Genomic DNA, 14,444 nt, shown 5'->3' with positions numbered 1-14,444 from the left:
ACAAAAGTACCTGAGTTTTCTTGTCTTTCGATGGAAGGATCAATCAACACGAGACACTGCATTTCAGTAGTGTTATAGATAATGCTTAAATAGTTTTTAATATTACTAAAAGTGCTCTTTTCCCTTTTTGTCCTTACTGCTCTTTACTTTGGTAAAAGTCCTATTCAACATTTTTCCATCACATGAGTGAGATTAAAACCTCTGAAGTGTGTCTTTCTCAAGACTGGTGACTGCTGTCTATTAGAGCCTGGGTACCAGCTGCATTTTGATCAGTCACTGCTTTTTTTTTTCTCTAAAGCGAACTTGCTGAACCGGCTTCCTCCTAGGAATCTTACCAGGATATGATCTCTCACATCATCCCACTGTCTGACCTCTTCTAATAAATTTTAATGTATGAGAATCAAAATTATAGAACTTGTAAATTCAGGGCTCCTTATCAGCATTAGAAATGGCTCCTGGGGAGACTTCCTTCAGTTTCAACTAAAAAGAAATTATTTAACAGGAAGACTGATGAAGGGAGCATGCAGACAGGAAGTGGCTATAGCCATGCCTGCTGGATGCCCGTGAGGCGGGTAATGAAAGGTGGGGGAGGAGTTTGGAACATTTCTGAAATTATAATTCAGTCAACGATAAAATATGAATGTGTTGTCACACAACTTCAGGGAAGCCATATAAAGAAGTGAAGTCATTAAACTCGGAACTCTCTCAGAAGTCAATAAACTCATTTTTAAAGATGGTGGCTTTCACTAGAAATCTTTTCTCTTATACACATACACTAAATGCATATGTCTGCATGCATGTATATTGTGGCTCCTTAGAAATTTTTTCTTATGAGGGTCCTTCCTTGTGAACAGTAGGATCATATGCTACACATCCTTGTACAAACAGCTTTCGAATGCCAGCACACAGGGGCATGGGGCTGTGTCCCCCAAAGATGCTGGGTACCTGACACGTGGCAAAAGGACACTGTAGCAGCTGAATGTCTTCTAGGCACACACCTGGAAGGTGCAGGGTACATAGCAGAGAGGCTCAAGGTGTCCTGAGCTGACCAACCAGAAGGTGCAATGCTTGCTTTGAGTTTTGCATCTCAGGAATTCTGAAACACCAGTGCAAGAGCCTTAGGACTTGCCTAGAAACGTCGTGAGGAATTATCTAGAAACAAATACCCTCTCTTCAACATGAGAAAAATGGAGCGCCTGAGAGTTAAATGCATTTTGCTCAGGGTTCAAGTGTGGAAGACTACACCACAAATCTGAATCCATAGTCCTTGACTCACAAGCCAGTGATTGCAGTGTGGGCTCTATCTGGCCCGGTTTCCAGAAACCTCTTACTTAATTTGAGGTCTGAGCCATAGGAGGGAATTCATGGTTGCTCTGTAAACCTGGTCAAAGGCCCATGGTTGGGGGAAGACCAGGAAGACCTGAGGTCATAGTCCAGGGAAGAGCTCACTATTGCTGCTTTGCTAAATAGATGTGGTGCCAAACGTCTTTGTAACCATGTTATGGCCATAGATTAAGGATGTTCCCAACTGCCATCAGAGAAGCTTCTTCTTGCAGTAGTTAATGGCTAATGCAGAAACTCCTCACTGGTCAAAGTGAGAATACCTAACAGTTGAGTGCTCAGCCCGAAATATTAACCCCCTACTCAAGACTCAGGGAGCTTAGCAGAAGAAAGGGTGGAAGGAAAGTAAGAGCCGGAAGACAAGTACACAGGCCCTGAAACACTGTCTGCTGGACACAACATGGCTGTCACGTTCATGAACTCAGAGCAGGCGTGTCACTCTAAGACCTGTGGCCTGTCGGCAGGAAGTCATTTTTCTTCAGAGCTGTAGGCTGCACACTGTCAGGCTTGGGTGCATGGCCCCACATCCATGCACATGCAGTAGCACTAACTGGGTTCTGACTTTTTCTTTTAAATGGTCACGAAGGTGGGTGAGGGCAGTGTCGAGGGGGTCGAGGGAAGAGAAAGGGTGCTGGATACCGATATGATTGAGTTGCAGCAGACCTACATATGTGCATGTGTACACTCACACACTCGGGCACACAAGGCGTGCTCACACACACAGGATATGTGAAGGGGGAAACTCCCCCTTCCTCAGGTCAATGAATTTGTCGTTCGCAAATCTAAAGCAAACTAATATCAAATCCATGATTAAAATCACATGTATCCCAAGCATAAGCCTTTCATTTTCCTAAAACAATCTAGAATTGGGCAAAGTAAATACACTTCTTTTCAGGGATGAGAGAGAGATTTGATTGATTTCTCTGCAGTTTGAAATCATAATTAGGCACATTGAGTTTCCTCATGCTTTGGTATTTATCATTATAATGAACTCATCAGCAAATTTTAAAGGACTATCTACAAACAAGTTTTATATTATTTTTATCATTATTAAATGTAAGAGACCAAGGTTATCAGTTATCAGTGGCCATCCTGGAAAGCTGTAGGTGGGCTCTGCTAGGGAAGACCATGAGCTGCCAGGGAAGAAAGGAATGCTTTCCGACAGCCACCCTAGCTTTTATGTAGTCCTTTGAATGCTTCCGGAGTGAGGAACGCAAGATGGTTTCAAATTCAGACTCAGTGGAGAGACACCCTTGGTTCCTTCCCCTAAGTCTTGTCCTTGAGGGCTGCAGATGAATGTGAATCAACACCTCAAAGCAAGGAGCCCTGACATTCACTCTTGAGATAAACAAGAGTGAACAAGAGCAGTCCTTGCCCCAGGAACTGACAAAAATAAAGAAGGTGCAAATGTTATTCCTAAAAGAAGCTGTAAGGAAAAAATGCTTTAAGACTCAAAAGCTTTCAGCATAATGGAGGTAAGCCTGAAAAGACTTTAAGGGATGGAGACAGAGCATCAAAACCAGGCCTTGAATAGTGGGTAAATCCTGGGGAGGGGTAGAGATAAAGATTGATGGGGTAGAGAATTCTAGTTACCCAGGGTGAGGTGGCAAGGCCCTATGACCTAGCATCTCTGTGTGTACAAGGTCTCAGTGGGATGTCTGATCATAAAAAATAGAAGAAAACAAAAGGTTTGTGTGTAGAAAATATCTAAAACATAAATTTCATACTCACCGTATAAGCATTTAATTGTTTAGACTATACAGAATGAACCTTTTTTGTGTCAAAATTATTGCTTATGAATGCCTGAGTTGCAAACTAGTTCTAGAATTTGCCACTTAAAATAACAAATACTTACTGTCTTACATGATTTCGGACGGTCAAAGGGTCCAGGGTTAAGATAGCTTGATAGTTCTGACTTGGTGTCTCAGACGATTGCTGTTAGCTCAGGCCTAGGGTCAACTAGAGCTGGGGAGTTCGCTTCCACAGTGATTACTGCGTAGAGCAAGGGCTCATTTCCTCCTTTACTGAGTAGGGCTGTACTCTGAGGCATCACATGACCGGCTTTGTTAAAAGAGAAAACTACAACCAAATGACCACTAATTTCAAACCCCAGCTGGCCCCTCTCTGACCCTGAATGTTTGGTTACTGATATTGCATCTTAATAGCTGACTAAAGTGTTGCTGTTCCTAGCGGAGAACTAGAACTAGAACCACTGCTGTCCTTGTCCATTAGGTCTTCAGTGTCCCCACCCCCACCCATGGGGTGTGCCAGCAGCTATTGACAACGTCCTGTAAAATCAACACAGCTAAAAATTTGGCTTTAAATGTTATCACTGATTGAAATCATATGTGAACTTTTTTTAATATTTATAGAACAAGAAAAGGGTTCTTGACAGAAAGGCAAACATGCTCATTTGAGATCACAAGCGATGTCTTGTCTTAATTTGGTTTCTTCTGCCATGATAAAACACATCGACTGAGACTAAGTTCAAGAGGAAAGGGTTTATTTAACCTTACAACTCTTAAATCACAATCCACCACCGAGAGGGAAGAGTCATGGTAGACATTTTGGAGGCAGGAACTGAGGTAGAGGATATGGAAAAACACTGCCTATTGCCTTGCTCTGATGGCCTGCTCAGCTGGCTTTCATATAGCTCAGGACCATTGGCCCAGGGTCCACACTTTCTACAGCAGGATTGGCTTTTCAACATCAACCATTAATCAGGAATATGTGCCACAGAATGCCCATTGGCCAATCTGATGCTATCAATCTTTCAATTGAGGTTCCATCAAGTTTATGCCAAGTTGACAAAAACTAACCAGCACATGTCTCCAAAGTAAAGTTAAATTTTGTGCATGTGTCTGTGTTTTTGTGTTTATTAGTTCTATAGCCATTTGCAATAGATGGTTTTGATAGTTAATCGCCCAGAATTATTGAGGGAGAGGGATTTATTAACTATGCTTATATAGTAATACTTAAGGTACCAATCTGCTTTATGGGAAATAAGAGAATATGAAGTAATGATGAAATTTTTAAAAACTGAAAAAACTATAATAATTGCTGGAGAGCCCAAAAGATCAAGTTTCTGAACTGACTAATTTTTTTAAGATGAGGAGAAGAAATGAGTATATACTCAATGCTTTTTTTATCTTCACATCAGCTATGCATCTTGAATGCTAGTTGGCAATCTGCGCTCTCCTACTGGTATCCATTATTTTGAAATATGATGGCCACAACACTCTATTAGAAGCACTTTCACTGCAGACCCACAGATGACATTAAATAACTTGCTTATCTCAGAAGTGGCTGAGCTTACACTTGGAAAAGAGCCTGTCTCACCTAAGTAGACAAGATACCATCTGTAAACACAGGAGCTCTTGTTGCTTTGCATGCTTGCTCACACCCAGGCCTACAGACTATGTGACTGCAAAGCATGAGCAGGGGATTAAGCAAGTATTAGTGGGTTAATCTTATACATTAGCACCCTGAGTCCTAACATGAAAACCACCTCCTTTGGTGACTCTGCAGTAAGTGACAGTGTCAGGTCCTAGACTGAGGGTTTTGTTTGTTTACTTATTTGTTTGTTTGTTTGTTTTTGCAAATGTAAAAATTTATTTGAATCAATATTTTCCCTACAATGAAAATGACTTTTCAACACTGATCCAAGCTGGTCAGGGAAGTATTGCCTTTTGCATTTTCTAGGACTCCATACACAGCAAAAAGTTTCAAAAACATTTTGCTTGTTTTGTTTTACACACTCTCCCAACTCTTGCACACACTCATTCCAAACTAATGTTTGGTTATCCCCAAAATGGGGAAGAACTCCAAAAAAACCATAGCCTTAAATTGTACTAAAGTTCTCTAAAGAAAAAAATATAATAAATGTTGCATACAAATTTCAGAACATCTAAGTACTTGCCAAAGAGTTGTTTATTCTTCATCCTCATTTTCATTCTCCTGACCTGAACCTTCTGATCTGACACCTCCAAACCATCAACTCAGATGTGATTGAGTGATTGATGCCAACATCCTCAAGATGAAAGAGGCTGGAATGGTAATGGTGTTTCTAGTCTCTTTGGGCATGAGTTCATTTCACGTCACACCTTCATCAGCAAGTGTTCTCAATAAAAAATTGTTGACTCTTCTAGTGGCAACCAGATCTTTATGTCAGAATCTATGCCAGATGAGGCGAGAACTGGATCAAATGAATGAGGCTGCAGGCAGTTGATCTCATGATTGCTGGCTTCCAGAAACCAACATCAAATGCTCAGCAGTGTGCCAATCCCAGATAAAGACATGGCCACAGTTTGAGTCACTCACTACAAAGTAAGCACCCCACAAGCTGTCTTCTTTTATCATTGTCCAAGAGTTGTGACGGCCCTTATAACCCATTTTTACTAGTGATCTACTAATGTTCAAAGTATCCAATTCTTCCATTTTTTAAATTTCTTTCCTCCTTCTGAAGCATTCCTGAATGTGTCTATCTCTGGGTCCTGCTCAATATCTTGCACCAGGGATCAAGAAAGGTTCATCATCACTGTCATCTGTGTCCTGGAGAGCAGAGTCCCTTGTTGATATGTCTTCATGAACTAAAGGCATGATGGCTTCTGTTTGGGATGGGAGCTCAGGGTTAGTGCTAGCATAACTGGCAACACCCTCAGTGTTTATCTGCTCAGAAGGCTCCCTACCTGTTTCAAACAAAGTGCCTTCTTCTGCAACCTCATGAGGAGTTCTTCCTTTCTCCAATGAGAATCCAATGGCTCAGCTGTGAAGTTATTACATTACGCTATATTTATCTGGTTTTGAGTGAGGTTTTCTGAAAATGTTCTTTGCTTTGATAGTTCTTCAGGAGCTCTTGTTTCACTATCTCCTTCATGTGGCTGCATAGTGCTCTGTGGGCCCAAGAGTTCCTCCCAACCCTCAGATTTGCAATGGCTCCCATTTTTTGAAACTTGAGGCTGTACTTCCCCATTCATGTGTAAAGCTCAGTTTTATTGTGCTTGTAGTTGTTCCTTCCGTGCTGTAGTGCAAGCTTAAAACTGGTTCACCTGTCCCTGGCGTGGGGCTCCCTTTTATTTTTGTTTTCAGACTAATGGTGTAGGTAGTATCCAGATGCCTCAGCAGACTGCCTTTGCTCACCCTCTGGAGAAGACAGCAAAGAAGAAGAATGAAGGCTTTCGACGGCAGACGCTGCTGCCTGAGCCTGAACTGACACTGTAGAGGATATGGAGGGTTGAAGAGGTTGTTCAGCTGGCACATCTACAGCCGTTGCATTTTCACCCACTTCCAAATTAGGACTTGATGGGACTGTAGGAAGAGAGGAAACTGGCGGATTTGTTCCACTTCTGGGCAGAGGTCTTCCTCTATTGCTTTGTGCAACATCGCTTGCTGCTTCAAACCACCTTTATAAAGTAACAGACATTCTCTTCATCAATGACACGTTGGGGCTTTGCTCTCCATCTCGTTCTCTTTCAGTCCCAGGCCTTGTTCTGGGACCAGTATCTGACCAATCACCATGTAGTCTCAAGCACTTAACTGGAGGCTGTTGTAACTCTTCTCACTTCTCCTCTTCTGGAGTCTTAAGTTCACGAGTGGTATCATCTTTGATGTCAAACACATAGATGTAATCTGAAGAATAACTAACAAGAATCTCTTGACTATCTTCACTGTAACACAGTGATGTCACTCTGCATGATTTATTATTAAGATGAGATAAAGCGAGCAACATTTCAGTAGTTCCTTGACCTGCATAATTCCCTATAGCTCTGTGCCCAGCCTTCACCGACCATAAATCTGAGCAACCCACAGCAAGGTAATATGGTAGTGGCAGACAAATAGCCACAGATGTGGCAGCACCCCAACAGTTGATTAAAATATCATCTTTGCAGTCTTATTTAGTGCAGCTAGTTTTAATGTGTGTGTCAAAGCACCTAAGGGACAGGAAGGTGTAAGCGTTCTTTGGTACAGTCATAACTTCCTACGTAGTTCCATAATGGCATGTAATTTGACACTGTTGGTTGGTTTCTGCATCCTTCTCAGTGTTAGTATAAAATGTGACTGCCTCTCCAGAGCAAGACACAATCTGCTTATTGTCTGTGCATGGCAACTTTGCACTAAAAATATTTGCTCAACACCCTGAACGAATGGTTGTCAAAACCTTTCTACTGTACAGATTACTAATTACAATTTTGATGGCATCAGAGCCAGAAAAAAAATATATTCTCCAGTGTCATTCCAACAGATTCTATTAACATAGCCATCATGTACATTTAAAGTTGCTTCAAATTTTAACCTTTGGAAAATTCTCTTCTTCTCAGGAAGTGGCTCCTCAGCCAGGATGGACTTCCAGCCAAAGGGACCTTTTCCTCACATCCCACAACAGGTGCGGGCAGAAGCCATGGCAGGAGCCACTCGGAGATATGGCTCTGCCAGGGCTAGGGTGGAAAGGGGAGACCACCACGGAGGCTGGGGAGGGAACAAGAGGAAGGGGACAGCTGAGCAACACTCTAGCAGCACCAGCCTCTGGTGCTCACTCGCCCTGACTTGCTGGCGCCTCTAGCTAAATGGTGATGGCCACTGCCTTGCCTTCTCCCCCAGAGCCGATGGACACTTGACACACACCACACTCTCCTCACACTACCCAGGACATCGAGAGATCAGCAACAGTCACCTCCCTACAACTCCCTCCTGCAGGAGGCCTAGATGAGGTTCTGAGTGAATTCACCCAGGGACCTAACAGCACCCGGCTTGGAAGAGAGATTTGCAAAGAGAGCAGCACTATGACGGCACAATGATGCCACACAGCAACATTTTATTTTATTTTCTCCTGAATTTAAAATTATGTGATAAAATATTTTCAAGGTCAATTTTTCTACATGAATACTGTGAAACTTTTTAAGAAGTTAAATAGTCTTTACCTCTGAAAACAGAGGCTTTCAAAAATGAGTATTTGGGGGGCTGGAGAGATGTCTCAACTGTTAAGAGTACTTGCTGTTCTTCCAGAGGACCCCGAGTCTATTCCTAGCATCCACATGGTGGCTCACAACCTTCTGTAACTCTAGTTCCAGGGGATCCAACACCCTCTTCTGGTTTCTGTGGGTACCAGGCACACACATGATGCAGGCATATAAGCAGAGAAACACCCATACACATAAGAATAAATTAATTTTAAAAATTTTAAGTGAATCATTAAGGCTGGGAATTTAACTCAATTGTAGACTGATTGCCTAGTAAAATCCTGGTTCCAATCTTTAGGAAAAGAAAGAAAGAAAAGAAAGAAAGAAAGAAAGAAAGAAATAAAGAAAGAAAGAAAGAAAGAAAGAGAAAGAGAACCATTTATTGAATTCATTAATTTCATAGTTATAATGTCATCTACTACATTTTTATCTAGATAAAAATAAACATTAAATAAACAAACATAAAAATTTATATATAAATATATATGATGGATCATATATTTATCCAATTTGGTCAATTAATATTATTGGTTCTTTTTCAAACAAGGAAAAGAAAGTCATAAAAATATTTTAATAAAAGTTATCTTTTGCTCAATAATGTAATACACTATACATGTAAGTAATGTGAAGGCCATTGAAACAACTTCTGTGGAGAGAGGGTTGAGATGTAGTTGTCAGTGCTTGCCAAGCATGCACAAAGCCAAGGGTTAGACCCTAGCCCTGCCTAGAGCTGGGCATGGTGGGCCACATCTGCAATTCCAGCACTTAGGAGTTGGAGGCAGGCAGACTAAATGTTCAAGATCATGCTAGTGAGTTTGAGGCCAGTGAGAACTATGTGAGATCCTGTCACAAACAAACAATGGCGGTGGATAACCAAAGCCATAGAGTGTGGAGTCAGACTTCTTAGAGTAAATCCTGGATGGTATTCCAAGAATGGACACCAACCCCATCTACTCCCTTTACGCATCTCCATTGAGGGAACACTTGAGTGCTGACCATGAAGCAGACATAGTTCTGCAGTTACAGAACTGCAGAGGGGAAGAGAGTCGACTAGCAGAGTTCATGCGCTATGCAGTTTGTGTTCTAGGGGCTGTGTGTGTTCTAGTGTGTGTTCTAGGGGGATCTGACATGGAAGGATCAATGCTCCGATGCTGGGTGAGCCCTTCAGCTGTCCTGGGAACTTTACAAAATTCATGGTTGTAGAAATGGTATGAGCTATAGTCACGAGCATCTGCCTGCCAGTGATGACTGAATTTTCTGGAATGGTTCAACTCTCCTCATCAACGCCTGTGCATTTAAGCACAGGCTTCCTACAACAGGCTTGGAAGGACTGCATAGTGTCAGCATGACATTTTCAGAAGATCTGTTTCGCAGCCACCGGATAAAAACTCTTTTGCCTCAGTGAAGAAATACTGGAGATAATTTTAATTGTTTGTACACTTCAGGACAACATAGATTGCTTAAGAGAGTGGATTGTGGTCTGTGCACCAAACCAAGCTAAACTGGAGAGTACATACAAAACTTCCTTCCCTCCTCACCCTCAGCACAGACCCTCTCAGCTTTTTCAAGCCAGCCAATAGTTAGCAAGTTTTTGTCATTTTAAACATAAGTATATAAATATTTTAGGCAGCTGCTCAAGATTCACAATACTCATTTAATACTTTATTAAATGTCATGTGAAACATTCTTTATACTATACTAAAAGCCATCCAAAGAATTATCTATTATCTAAGGTCATTTTAGCAATCATCTTGATCAAATCAGAACACTACCCTTAAATGCCATGTCTACAAAACAGCAGGTTAGTAAAAGATGTACAGGAAGAATTGGTTTCCCCATTTTTCTAAAATTGTTTAAGATAAGAGAGTAAAATGTAAAAAGATTCAAACATGTCTTGAAATACATTTTTTTCTGCCAAAGCATAGCCCCTTCAGTTTAACAGAGATTATATACAACTTAATGTGAGATTATGTGCAATGCTTCTCACGTATTCCTTCTTCTCCAACCCATACCTTAACCCTCAGAACAGCCTTTCAGCTGTCTCAGTTTGAACACACGTATCCTATTTTAGGCAGCTGCTGAAAATTCACAAATCTCATCTATGACTTCATTAAGCGCAGTGTGGAGTGTGTTTCTGATAGTCCATATCTACCTTTGCCAGCACAGTACAAAGCAGAGTCTACTTTTTAAAAATACAGTGATTCTCCTTTCTTGAACAAGTTCCTTAGAGGCAGAAACCGAGATGGAGACTCCAGAGTTCTTGATTCAACTGGGTGTTTTCTGCAGGACCTGAGAGTGAGGTGCATGGGAGAGAGGGGGAGGAAACTTGGGTGAGGTCAACTAAAGCAGGGAAGGAGCAAACCAAGGCTGCGTAGTTCACCACCTTTGCGGTGATTCCCCTGCAGGCTTCTCAACAGGAACGGAAAAAGACAATCAGGATGAGGTAAAAATGAAACTCTTCTCAGCCTGATTTTATTGTAACTGGTGCTGGACCATGACTTCTAGAGTCTGGCCTACATCGTTTTACTTTATCCATATTTAAGGACAGCACAATTTTGAAAAGAAAGTATTTAAATATCAATTAAGTCAGTCCCAAGTACACACTAGTTTAAGACATGCTTACATGGAGATTCTTTACAAAGTCTGTCTGGCTTCTTCCACGAGATTGGGTACTGTTGACTCATAGTTAGTGCCCTAGGTTTAGGGCCTAGGGAACTTGACTGAAGTTAACATCATGCCTGTGGGAGTCAGCATTGGCCTGCCCCTAACATAACACAGAAGTCACTTAGGCTGTTGTAAAGAACAAGTGACATCTTTCATAAGGATGAGTTTTATGGTTTAGAAGTAATAGGTTAAGGGGAAAGGGTCTGATAGAAGTACATTCTGGAAGATACAGACAAAGCCTGTCTCATCAGACAGCAAAGGATCACCAGGCCGTAAGACTATATCATCCTCGTCATTCCGGGAACAGCAGCTGCACACCTCATTCTGCTGAAGAGGTAAGCTGTGTGTTTAGCTGTGTGTTTAGCTGTCCTCGCTTCTCCTGTGCTTATCTGAGTGTACAAGGCCCTTTTGCCCTCTACACATCTTCCGTCTAAACCACTCCTCTTCCGAATTGTGAGCTGCAGCAGAACTAAGGTGCTTGAGGCCTGGAGCATTTGGTACCCCTGATTCAGATGGCAACTGCCTGTGTGCTACCTTAGAGCAGCCTGCAGACTCCAAGGGAAGGCAGTGTCCATTCAGCCAAGGGCAATTCCTCCAGGAAGGGGCAGCTGGTACCTGCTCTTGTAACATTTACTCCAACTAGGGAAGGGAGAGAAGGCTATGTTCTACTGTGTTTGGGCACTAAGTTCACCACATTTACTTCAGCCATAACTATACCTAAAGGCTGGTATCAGGTTGGTGAATATAACCACACAATAACCTTTTGTTTTTTAAGCCAAAGCGTTTAAGTTAACTATCTGTACCAGAATTATCTTAGAATAAAGATGAGAGAGATACTATGTGCATTCTAGAAATCATATTCATAACTTATAACATACGTAGCATTTGAGAGAGGGTCTCTGTGAAAAGCTCTTAAAAAAAGAAAACGTTGCTGAAGTATGCCTTGCAAGGCCTGGTTTGGAGGTGGGTCATGTTTCCACCTCTGTTTCCCCACTCTTCAGTCTGCACCACCTCTTCTGTGAAGAGCTCTTTGAGACTATAAGGCACTGTGAAACAGTCATCAAACATCCAAATTCTCCTTAGCATCTTGATGCTGCAATCAAGGACACACATCGTTTGCTGCTGATTTTAATGCCAAGCATCTCTAATGATTAATGAATTCCACAAAGCTATGTTCAAAACATGGTAGCATCTCACCCAGCTGCTCAGGAGATGATTTGAAGATCAGGATTCCCAACACCTAAATGACTGTCACCACCCACAGAGACACCTCATCTCAATCATAGTGTTCCAATCATTGTGAAACCACTGCCGATACTCTCCAGGGCTCTGTGCTTCATCAGTGATTACCAACCCGCTGAGACCCAGGGCCCTGCCAGCACCTTTTATTCTCTCATACTTTAAAAAATTATAATCCCTTAAGTGGGTGGTGGTAGCAAAACACAAGTGACATCAATGCAGAGGCAGAAAATACTGGATTTGGAAAGTGTTAAATAGAGATAAACATGGTTGTTTGAGACAGAGAAGGGGTCAGGAGGATAGTTAACCAAAACTTAGGAGATGTGAAAAGTTATATGGAAACCTATTACTTTGTAAGCTAACTTAAAAAATTTAGAAGATTAAAAAAGTTACTATCCTCAAAGGGGAAATTTCCCACCCATCCACTGACCTCTTAAAGCAATCTCCCTCCACCAATCTTGCCTAGTCTCTGTGTACAGCATTCTTCCTTTCTTTCCAAAGCTGATGGAGGGCCCTAGCTCAAAGGTGTGAGGCAAGTACTTTACCCACTTTTAAAAATACCGTCAACAAAAGCAGTGATAGACACATGAACTGTGAGGATAGAATCAACCTAAGGAGAGATATTGTCTCCTCGCATCCAAATGATCTGATAAGGTGCTTGTAGTGAGAACGAAGGGGTTCCAAAGCAGATGCCCAAAGCAAGATGCCCAAAGTTGCTTCCTCATTTCTTCAACTCCCAGCCTTCTTTTCTGATTGATTCTGTTCCCTGCTAACAACCTGGATTCCTTTCAATATGGACTTATTCTCCCCCGAGCTCGTCTGAATGGCTGCTAATCCTTGCCACAAACTGATAGCTCAGAGGCTGCGGGAGAATAATGTGCCTTGTGGCTTCAAGTATAAATTCAGAAGAAGCCAAGTTAAAAAAAAAATGCACCGTCTTTGGAATCCAGTTGTCATTATCTCTACTGGAGACAAACACCTCTCCTCTCAAGATCCACTCTCTTGTTCTATCTTCATGAGTTTTGCTGGCAGTACCAACATTGCTGGGTATAAAGCCACACTTCTGTTTCTTTTCCAGTAGGGACTTTCTGGTGATGCAGTCACCCCCAAAGCATTTTTCACACTGGTCCTTAGAATCCCTGCTGCCCATCATGCTAGCATCTCATCAGTAACCTCATTATTAAATCAAATCATGATTTGATTTCCATTCCTGGACCTGTGGCTTTTCCATTAGGAAATTTTTACTGTCTCCCTCCCCCCAGTTTTGTTAGTATTACTTCCCAAACAAATTCCAGTTTGTTTATTCCTTTATTTCACAGTCCGCTATTGAGGAAGCCAAAATAAAAGTAAAAGATGGAAGTGCAAAGATTCCTGTTTTATCATTTGTCCCCAAGGCAGGTCATTCTGAGTGGTATTGCCTGTGCTGCTCCAAGCTCCCAGTTTTCCACTGGGATGACAGCTTCATCCGATATCCTCACACCGATTTGTCACCATCCCCACTTTACTGCTTTGGTCACTTAATCCTGCTACTTGGGATCATGTCTTAATAAATGACCCCTGAAACTGAAGTTTGCACATTATTTTATTTATGTACATATATGGACACAGTATCGGAGCATGTGACTGTATGCAAGGGTGCATGTGCCCATGCAAACACTCGAAGAAGGTGTTGTGTGTCCTTCTCCATCATCCTTTGTCTTCTTCCCTCCAGAAAGGGTCTCCAATTAATCATGGAGCTAAACTGGTGTCTAGCCAGTCCAAACAATCCTCCTGTCTCCACTCACCAATGTGTTGGAGTTATAGGCCAAACCATGCTTGGCCTTTTACATGGGTTCTATTAGAGTCTCAGCCTTTGTAGCTGACTCTTATCCACTGACCCATCTCTCTGGCCCCTAACATCGTTTTTCTTTCTAGCTAAATCCTGGTGAAACTATTTTGATTCCTCTGTATCACATCAGATTGCTCAGTCTTGATAGATTTCGGTCTGCCCTCCCACCCCAACAAGGCTTAACTCATTAATATTGACTAGTGTCATAAAATATTCTTATGCCAAAAAATTTATCAGTACAAACTTTGACAGCTACCATCTTTTTACATATGAAGAGCAAATAAAAAAGATTGCTAGAGTTATATTTTTAGTTAAGTATTTAAAATCAATGTAAGATTATGTGCTGTGAAAGTGTTTCAGTTTTGGACAGATGGCCTATATATATGCGGCAGTTCGCTAATATATTAAAAACAAAC

The 14,444-nt window shown here is 41.7% G+C and overlaps 1 protein-coding gene and 1 pseudogene across 1 annotated transcript in view; both read right to left on the bottom strand.

The window, feature by feature from the left end:
- Synpr (synaptoporin) overlaps positions 1 to 14,444 on the bottom strand; it is a 334,857-nt gene that overhangs the window by 296,124 nt on the left and 24,289 nt on the right. The gene's annotated exons all lie outside the window — the stretch shown is intronic.
- On the bottom strand, positions 5,272 to 7,726 carry LOC129670610 (DDB1- and CUL4-associated factor 6-like; annotated as a pseudogene).

Source organism: Psammomys obesus, unplaced genomic scaffold, assembly GCF_907164565.1.
Source record: "Psammomys obesus unplaced genomic scaffold, mPsaObe1.curated_primary_1811, whole genome shotgun sequence".
In the NCBI taxonomy this organism is placed as follows: Eukaryota; Metazoa; Chordata; class Mammalia; order Rodentia; family Muridae; genus Psammomys; species Psammomys obesus.
This window is presented reverse-complemented; position numbering and strand designations above follow the sequence as displayed.